This window comes from Hetaerina americana, unplaced genomic scaffold, assembly GCF_022747635.1.
Source record: "Hetaerina americana unplaced genomic scaffold, ioHetAmer1.1.p SCAF_10, whole genome shotgun sequence".
Taxonomy (NCBI): Eukaryota; Metazoa; Arthropoda; class Insecta; order Odonata; family Calopterygidae; genus Hetaerina; species Hetaerina americana.
Window position 1 is genome coordinate 16,643,434 of NW_027286070.1, and position 10,633 is coordinate 16,654,066.

Consider the following 10,633-nt stretch of genomic DNA (forward strand, 5'->3'; position numbering starts at 1 on the left):
ATTTGGGAATTGATTACGGGGACATCTCAGAAGAAATATAATAATATAGTAAGGTAAGATTTTACTGGGCGCAGAATGAGGATTTGAATATTTATGAGCTGGTTCTAATATGGCACATTATTAACCCTCACCCTCCCATGAACTACAACCTTGACAAGGTTGAAGGGCTTGTGCATTCCAATGGCCCCTAGAGCTGTCCTGGCTGGAGTAATGATAATTGCTCCTGGTAAGGTAACCCATACCAGATAGGTCGAAGGTTAGGAGCCAGAGGAAAGGTAGTCCACGCAGCATCTATTCCTTATTGAGGCAGCTGCAAAGGCTTCTGACCCCAGTGGGACGGATATTGAATGATGGTGTCATGTTAAAAACACTATTGAGGAAGGCAATAGGAAACCACCTCAATTATCATTCCCAAGAACAAAATGATGGGCACTACAGAGAATGAGTTCTGGCAACTACAGGACTTGGCTCAATTGGCCGTGTGTTGTGCCCAGCAATGGGAGAGGCAAGGGTTCCGTGGTCGTCATCCCATGAAATACTTGCAAAGCACCAAATTAGTTAGAACAGCAACTTGGAAGGTTAGGACAATGTTGAGGACAGAAAAAATAGAGAATATAAAGCAAGAAATGGAAAGAGGAAATACACTTAGATATTTTAGGTCTATACTAGGTGAGATGGAAGGAAAGCGGAGATTAATGGAGTGATAGTTTTAGATTAATCTACAGCGGAGGGAACAAGACCAGCGAGGGGTAGCGATAATATTGATTAAAGAGGTAGAAAGCATAGTCAACATAGAACAAGTAACTGATAGAATATTACTAGAAGAGATAAAAGCAGAACCGGCAAACTTGATCATTGTTCAAGCACACCTGCCACTGAGCAATCATTACGATAGAGGACATAATCCTGTGTTCCTAGAGGGAAACATTTGTTAGTGATGGGGGATTGGAATGCGATTGTAGGCAAAGGAAGAGATAGCCAGAGACCAGTTTAGATACAAGGAATAATCATGGAGAGATAGCAATTGAGTTCTGTAGAAGACATGGGTTAGTCATCACCAACACTTCATTTAGACACCACAAAACGCATAGGTATGCAAGGAAAATTCCAGGTGACTCAGAAAGGTATCAGTTAGATTATATTCCAGTTGGGCACAGATTTAGGAACAGTGTGATTAATTCACACAGCTTCCCAGGAGCAGATGCAGACTGACCACAATTTAGTTGTTATGAATTGCAGAGTTTGTTTCAAAAAGATAAGGCAGGGTCGGCAATTTAGGAAATTAAATATAGAAGCATTAAATGGATTGAAAAGGAATAAGTATCAGCAGGCTGTAGAGAAAATCATGGATGACAATAAAGAGCTGAGTACAATCAAAGAAAAATGGGAATGCATCATGAGATGGGTGGCAAAAGCCGCAAAATAAACCATAGGAACCATTCATGGGAAAAAGACAAGGAAACCATGGATCACGCATGAGATGGATGGAAAGACAGAACAGTGAAGGAAATGAAACAATGTAAACGGAGAGTAAGGCAAAAAGTACAAAGAGCTAAACAATATATTGAGACGATCAACAAATAAAGCAACAGAAGCACGGTGGAAGACGCAGTGCGAGGATATGGAAAGTTTGTAAAGGAAGGGAGAAATTGGGGCACATTACAGCAAGGTTAAATCACAGGAATTAATAAGGAAAACAGGAATTAAGAAGGAAAGATCTGAGAAGATAAATTGGGTAAGATTGTTAACACAGAAAAGATCCAACAGAGATGGAAGGAATAAATAGAAGAACTGTATGGTAAAGAACTTATGCCTATAAATTCAGAAAGAAAAGGACCATGACATAGAGGGAGATAGCTTAGGTCCATGCATACTCGATAATGTGATAGAAAGGGCTTTAGAGGGAAAAAACTAAATAAGGCCATGGGAGTAGACAACATTCCTGCAGAACTACTAAAATGTTTAGGGAAATTTGGGATGAAGTGCCTATATGGACTAATTCGTAGTACCTATGAGGAAGCAATCTGGCCGGAAGACTTTGTGAGATCAGTTTTAGTTCATATTCCGAAAAAGGTAAAGGTAAAAGCTACATCATGTGAGGACTACAGGACAATAAGTTTGATATCCCATGCAACTAAAGTGTTTCTAAGGATCATAAACAAAAGGTTAGAGAGTAGGACAAATAATTACCTAGGGGATGATCAGTTTGGGTTTAGGAAGAGGAGAGGTACGCATGATGCCATTGCAGTAATGAGATTATTAATCAAGAGGAATATAGGACACAACCAGGAGGTATTTGCCTCTTTCGTAGGTTTCAAAAAAGCATTTGGTAGAGTGAATTGGGAAAAACTAATGAGTACAGGGTCGCACCCAAAAGTGGTAGGACTGATTTTCTCTGGCGCGAACGGAGCGGTGGAGGGGGGTCTGCCTGGCAGGGTAAGGTGGAGGGGGCTCTTAGCAACAGAACAACACCAACCTCAGTCGCCTGCGGGCTGTCGTTGAGTGAGGACACCGTTTTTAGTGAAGCAAACTTTTTGTCCGCGTCGAAAAACAAAAAGCATCTGAATTTAGAGCAACGTTATTCCGTGAAGTTTTGTGCGAAACTCGGGAAGACGGCAACTGAGACCCTCGATATGATCAATTATGGGGACACTTAAGCTGTTTTACAGTATTTGAGTGGCACAAGTTGTTTAAAGAGGGTAGGGAGCTCGTTGAAGACGACCATCGCTCCGGACGGCCGTCGACGGCAAGAACCGACACGAATGTGGACAGAGTGAGGACACTGCTGAACACAGACCGACGCTTAACCAGTGAAGAAATTGCAGACCAGTTGGGTCTGTCTGCATCCAACGTCCAACGCATTATTTCACAGGATTTGGCCATGCGCAAGGTGTGCGCCAAGATGGTGCCGAAAATTCTGCCATGGCGCACTCGTCGTCAGATAGCTCCTGGCCAAATACGGCGTTACCACGTTGCCGCACCCGCCCTATTCTCCCGATCTGGCACCACCGGACTTCTTCTTCTTCCCCCTGATGAAAAGACAGCTCAAGGGACGACGTTTTGACTCGATAAAGGCCGTTCAAGAGGCTTCGACGAGGGTCATCAACGGCATCCCCAAAGAAAATTTCCAGCGGGCGTACGGGGAATGTGAGAAACGTTATACTAAGTGTGTAGCAGCTCAAGGAGCATACTTTGAAGATTATTAATTCGATGTAAGTATATCGTCAATAAAATTCTTGTAAAAAAATCAGTCCTACCACTTTTGGGTGCGACCCTGTATATTGCAGAAAATAGGAATAGATTGGAGGGGCAGGAGGCTAATCCTCAACCTGTACATGTCTCAGACCGTTCAGGTGCGAGTGGGGAACAGGGAGTCCGGATAGGCAGTGTTAGGAAGGGGTGTAAGGCAGGGTTGCCCATTATCACCGTTGTTGTTCAACGTACATGTGGATGAAATTATTAGAGGCATGGGAACAACTGGAGGTAGGGAATGAAAGTCGGAGGGGAATTCGTAAAATCAGTTAAGTTTGCTGATGACCAAGCTTTAGTTTGTCAGTCAGCCAAGGGGTTGCAAGCATTGCAGAGTGAATTGGAAATTCAGTGCAACACATATGGGATGAGAATCAATATTAATAAAACAAAGGTTATTGTATTTTCCAGAAAGAAAAAGGCTAAGCTAAACATTAAAATAGGAGGGCAAAAACTAGAGCAGGTAGAACAGTTTACGTATCTTAAAAGTGTTTTGGACCAACACAGTCAAAGTATTAGGGACGTAAGGTAAAGAATTGCACTAGGCAAAGAGGCTTTCACAGGGAGGAGGGAGTTGATGACAAGGACGTTGAGTAAGGATAATAAAAGACTTGTAAAAACTTTGAAATGGAGCATAGCTATGTACGGTGGGGAAGCGTGGTCATTAAATCAGGAGGATAGGTATACATTGGTGGCATTTAAAATGTGGGTTTGGAGAAGAATGGAGAAGGTGAAATGGACCGAAAAGAAAACAAATGAGGAAGTACTTGGTATTGGTGGCAAAGAGAGGGGTTTGTTGGGAGAACTAAGGAGGCAGGAAAAATTGATGAAGGGCATACAAATCGACAGTGAGATGCTGAAGACTCTGATACAGGGGAGGATGTTGGGCAAAGGGGAAAGGGCAGGAACAGGATAGGGATGTTGGATTAGATGAAAGGAGGAAGGAAGTACTCAGAGATGAAGAGAGCCCTAATGTAGGTTGCTGGATTGTGTTATGTTAGGATTCACAAAATACGTATTTGGTAGTTGTGTCCATCCAAAAACCTACCTTAACCAGTAGGGTTACCTGATAATAAAATAATAATAATGTACATTCACAGAATGAATAAATACAAGGGTGATTCAATAAATACCTGTGTTTGACAACAAAAGGCGTTCCTGAGGGAAGTTTATGTTATCATCGTGCGCTGCCATCTATCAAACAAAGGTGACACAAATTTCAGACTGATTTAAAGGTTAGTTTGGATTTGGCAGCCATTCGAGTAAGACGTATCATGATATTTGCTAAGATTAAAAATGAGCAGTATCGTTTGGTAATTCGCTTTTTGTTTTTGGATGGGAAGAAATGCAAGGAGATAAATGCAAAGTTGGATGCTGTTTATGGGGACACTTTGCTATCTATGACCACAGATATTGGTTCAACAAATTCAAACATGGGCGAACATCTGTTTTTGATGAGGAGCGACCAGGACACCCGGCAGACTGGTTACCAAGGAAATCGTGCATGAAGTAGCAGAGGCCGTGGGTGTGTCGACCGGAATGGCAATTAATATTTTACATGATAAGCTGGCGATGAAAAAATTGTCGGCTAGATGAGTGCTGTGATTGCTCACACTGGAAACAAGCTGATCTGGCCGTCAACTTCGAAGCAGCGTTTGCAGAAATTTGAGCGAGATCAGAAGGTGTTTTTGCATCAAGTTATCACTGTTGATGAAACCTGGATTCATAATTACACACCAGAAACTAAGCAACAATCAAAACCATGGATTTTTCCTGCTGAATCTGCTCCAAAGAAGGTGATGGTGATCTGATCTGATCGGCCAGAAAGATCATGGCGACGGTTTTCTGGGATGCAAGTGGCGTCATCCTCATGGATTTTTTAGAAAAAGGAAGAACGACCACTGGGAAATACTACAGTGAGTTATTGGACCACTTTGACAAAAAACTGAAGGAGACACGGCCGCATTTGGCAAAAAATAAGGTACTGTTTCACCACGATATCGCACCAGCACATTCATCCGGAGTTGTCGCCACCAAACTACATGAACTATGTCATGAATTGCTGCCTCACCCCGCGTATTCACCCAATCTGGCTCCCTGCAACTTTTCCTTATTCCCTAAAATGAAGAAATGGCTCGCGGGAAAAAATTTAGCTCAAATGAGTTAAAGAAGTTATCGCCGAGAAGAAGTTATCGCCGAGACAGAGGCGTATTTTGGAGAGTTCGACAAATCCTATTTTTTGGAGGGATTAAAAAAATGGCCAGAACGTTGGGAGAAGTGTATCTTTCTAAAAGGGGACTAAGTTGAACAAGAAAAAAAATGTTTTTGAAAAAATGGTTTCTTCATTTCTAACACGGTTACTTATTGAACCGCCCTTGTATAAAAGAGCTGAAGACTACCCTTCGTACGCAGCCAATCAAAAAGTATTTCACCTATCCCAGGATATTTTTTCTAAGCCAAAGGATTCTACTTTTTGAGTGGTTTACGATGAGGTACTTTGAGGCAAGCCTTTTTGAAATCAAGAAAAACCACGTCCAATTTAAAGTAGTTCTCGCCTGAGCCAAAGATATCATGAACAAAAAGCACAGGGTGTCTTGCAGGATTTACCCTTTGAGAAACCGTGCTGGTTTTTCATCAATAAATCATTGACTATTGAGGTGCCTCATTATCAAAATAGCGATTATATGTTCCATGACATTGTATAATATTAATGTGAGGCAAATAGGTCTGTAATATCTCGGTTCCTACTTGTCTATATTTTTAAAGGTAGGTGTTACATTAGCCATTTCCAAAACACTGGGAACCTTCTGATCTACATACTAGCAATTTCTTCCAATATGATTTCTAGATATGGAGCAATTTCTGATGCAGGTTCCTTCAATATGATATCTGGTATTTGATCAGGCCTGGAGGATTTGTTGAAGAGTTAATAGTAAATGCATATCTCTTGTAGAAGGCAAAAGTGATTTTGCAGACCTCGTTAAGAAGAGGCCTTAATTAACAATGATGAAAAAACAAATATTTGAGGGAAGCCATGGATGATTGAAAAAGTTAATAGAATAAAGTGCATCCACAGCAATGTAAGTCACATAGAAGCAGCAAGCCCTGGCACAAAAATACCAAGGAACTTCAATTAGGACCACAAGAAGCCCACAGATTCTGAGGGTTAATTGTGTAGGAGATGGGTCTTTTATTAAGTTTTTTTGTGGACAAAATGCTGAAGTTTGGCCAAAACCAAGGTCTCTAGATAGCTTTCTAGTAAAAAAAAAGAATTAGGAATGTATTAAAATTATAAAAAACTAGCAAATTTGATTCTTCTTTTGTATTTTACGAATTGAATTAGCATTCCAGGTTGGTTAATTCTGTGATAGACGAAAAGATGAAGATGATTCAGGACAGAACAACCAATTCAAACATTATTTATTCAATTTTCTTAGAATAGAATCTTTTTTTGCATGGAATGCATTATCATATTTACCATTAATTTATATGGAAAGTATTGCTTCACTATCATGAGTTTCACCACATGAGATGGATTCCAGAATGAATCATACTTTTTGTGCAGGATTTTACTACATATGTACTCCTTTGCTGATTTGATATGGATGAGATTTTGAAATTCCACCCATTATAATATGTCTATCATTGTTTTGGAATGATAAACTTTTGATTTTTTGATCTAGTTCTAGTAGTGAGATATCTCTGTTGACTGGTGGCCTATAAAATGTGCATAAATAGGATCTTTTGGGTTCAGGACTTTTAATTGAACACCAAACACTTTCCAAAACTGAATATGGAATTACCTCAACTCTACTAGCATGAGTTTTTAAGTGTAACAAAGACCCTGTCCCCAATTCTGTGAGGTATGATATTATTGACTATAAAATAAGGTATGCCTTGAAGCTAAGTACGAATAGTTCAGCATGAAATGGGGTTAAATTTGGAAATCCACCAGTGGCCAATTAATCCACATACATATATGATAACCTCTTTCTGTTTTTCCATGATCCAATCCATATTTTTAGCCTTAACAAGTCAAACACTTCCTAAGTCTAAGTGCCATTTTTTCCTGAGGCTAGCACAACGTGAATAAGTAGGAAACAATGATGTAAGAAATGATACCTACCTTTGTAAAAATTGAGACATCTGCATCAGGGATGACAATTTTAGATTTATGAATACCTCTTCCAATGTTGCAAACCAAAGAAATGCTGCCATTAATGTTCTCTTGGAAATCCATAACAGTGACTTTTTGTGTTTCCCAAAAATAAACCCAAATAACAATTAGTTTTACTATACATATCCTGATTGTGATAGCTGGCATATCTGTTTGACAACAAACCAAATTTTGTGGCAGATAATTGGGATAAAATATTGATGAATGGGACAACTTTTGGGCGCAAATGATAGCGACATCAGTGTGCTTTCATTTCGGATAAATGTTCGCGACAACAACTGCATAGTTAATCAAAAAATCAAAAATTGGCAATATTTTCCACAAAATAAAATTTATAAGTGCCACCAGTTTCAATGTAACTACATCATCATCAGTAAACAGCCATCAGTCAGTCCAGTATGTATGCTGAAACACACGTAAGGGAAAGGTAGGGGAAGAGGGGGGATAATTGAAAGGCAGCATGGGTGACCACGTATGTGAGTGGAGGAAGGGAAGGGGATGACAAAGTAAACAGGTGCTAAGTCCTTCAAAGTCTGAAGAGAATGATGTAGCTGGATGGATGGAGGTGGATTTCCTGTTGGGGAGGTATCCCATGGAATGGGGCAAAATTCCCAGGGCCGTGGAGAAAACAGAAGAAATCGGGGGTTTTCCCCCAGGTCGTTGACTGGCCATCAACATGGTATCAATGGGCAAAGGAGCACACAAGGGTAAACTTGTGATTAAGGGTTGGAAATACTCATCTATTTTTTCACGGGAGTGGGATGAGTAGAGACATCCTAACCTAACTTAATCCTAGCAGGATGATAGAAGTAGACTGGAGGCTTTTGAAATGTGGATGAGGATAAGAATAAAAAAGGTGAAATGGACCAAAAGGAAAAAAATGAGGAAATACTAGGTATGGTGGGCGAGGAAAGGAGTTAGTTGAAAGAGATCCTAAGGAGGCAGGAAAAATGGACGAAGAGCATATTGGTCGGCAGTGAGATGTTGAAGACTGTAATACAGGGGAGAATGTTAAGCAAACAAGGAAAGGGCAGGAAGGGGATAGGGATGTTGGACAGGACGAAGGGAGGAAGTATACAGAGATGAAAAGAGGCTTGATGCAGAGTAGGTTGCTGAAGTGTGTTTTAATAGGAGTCACAAAATATTTACTTGGTAGTTTCGTCCATGCAAAACCTACCTTAACCAGTAGATTACTTGCTTACTTAACTATTTCACCTCAACCTACTACAACCTTACTTAGATTCTCCCCGCTATGTCTTTAATAGTCAATCCCCAACTGAAATGCTCTACATTTCCTTGTCCTGCCTCCAAGCCTATCAATTTCCTTCAATGACTATTTTTCCTTACCATACCACATTTCATAAAAGCTATCATTATTATTTTCTCAACATATGAGGGTAATTGGAAAAGTTTTCGGAATGGAATAGAAATAAATGACTTACCTCAGTGAAACTTTTTAATGTTTCAATGTAATCTCCCTGTACACTAATGCACTAGGTCCAGCAATGTTTCAATATCTTGATCCCATCTCGAAAACATGCCTGTAAAATACCGGTCTTCTTCAGCTTCTTTCTAGTCTAGTTCTTTGTTTGAAGAGAATTGTCCACTGATGAAAATTTTGAGCTTGGGGGAGAGATATCTATATGAAGGAGCCGAATAAGGCGGTTGTGACAGCAATTCATATCTTAGTTGATGATTTTTGCCATGGCAAAAACACCTGGGTGTGAGCATGCGTCGTCTTGATGAAAGATAATTTTCTTCTTTGCCAAACCAGGCCTTATTTTGCTGTAGTTGTTCCAGGTTAGGTTTTTTTTCCCGTAATCATATGATCAGTGAGAAGATTATCTATTACCAGAATGCCTTTTGCAACCCAGAAAAACAACCACCACATTTCCGGCCGACCATGTTGGCCTCTGCATTCTTTGGTGAAGGTGAATCAACAGGTTTCCACTGCTTAGGCTGCTGTTTGGTCTCATGGGCATAGTAGTGGACCCAAGTTTCATCTGTGGTCACAAACCGGCATGTTAAAATTTTGCTGGTTGCTCTCAAAACGGGGCAAACATTGTCGGAAATTTCCATTCTGATGCTTTCGTGATCCTGCGTCTCGAGCCCCATTAAGCAGATAATTTTCTCATGGCCAATTCCACTATTAAAATGTATGTTCGTTTAGATGACATCCCTACGGCTTCAGCGATTTCTCGCAATTTCAGGCGGCAATCCTCCATGAACATTTTATGCACTTTTGCAATTATTTCTGGGGCTTATATTTCGGATAACCATCTAAGCCGTCCCAACCAAAATTAAACTCATTCGTCCATTTGGCAACGGTTGAATATGAAGGGCAGAGTGTTCTGAAAGTTGGCATTAATATCCTCAGCTTTCAAACATTTTTACGAAGTATTTGATCACTGCTCGAACCTCAATTTTTTCTATCTTCACAAATCACAACACGGTAACAACCACACAAAGATCTCTTCCCATATCACTGAAACATTACGTTACTGCTCGTAAAGGATCACCTATCACCATGGAGTAAGCTCATTGTGCAAGCACTGATATCTGGTGGGGATTACGAGAACCTTACAAACTACCCTCATATTTTTCACATTAAAATTTATTTCAAATTTTCTTCGTTATTATATTTTAATTTCATTTTATTTTTTCCACGCTAATATTTTTAAAATCATTGCACTTACTCTTTCCGCTTGTGCACCCTGAAAGGAAGAAGGCATGCACCTTTTATATTTGAACATTTTTTCGGTGATCGGGCAGGAAGAAACGAGCGTTTACGTCAAGCTATACTATATGTGCGGAAAGTTAATTGTTCCAATTCCAATACTCATCCCATCTTTCCAGTGTTTCTCAAAGAGAGGGAAGTGAACGGATATTGGAACTTCGAAAATCTTGCAGGAAAAGCTTTGAATGACTGGGTATATACAATGTAGGCTTTTACTATGAAACAATGTATCCCCTGAAGAATTTTATTCTGCAAGTAAATCTTCAAGTTCTGAGCACCATTTTTGAAATCTTCTGAAGAGTCCTGCTGCTGTAAATTCTGGCACTCTAAACATGACCCTCAAGTATTCATAGACCTCCTTTACCTCCTTTTTCTAGAAAAAAATGTTTTCCATGAATTACGGTGGAATTTAGACTTCCTGAGGAAGTGAAAGTTGGGGGAATACTCGGAAACTACGCGCTGATCTAATT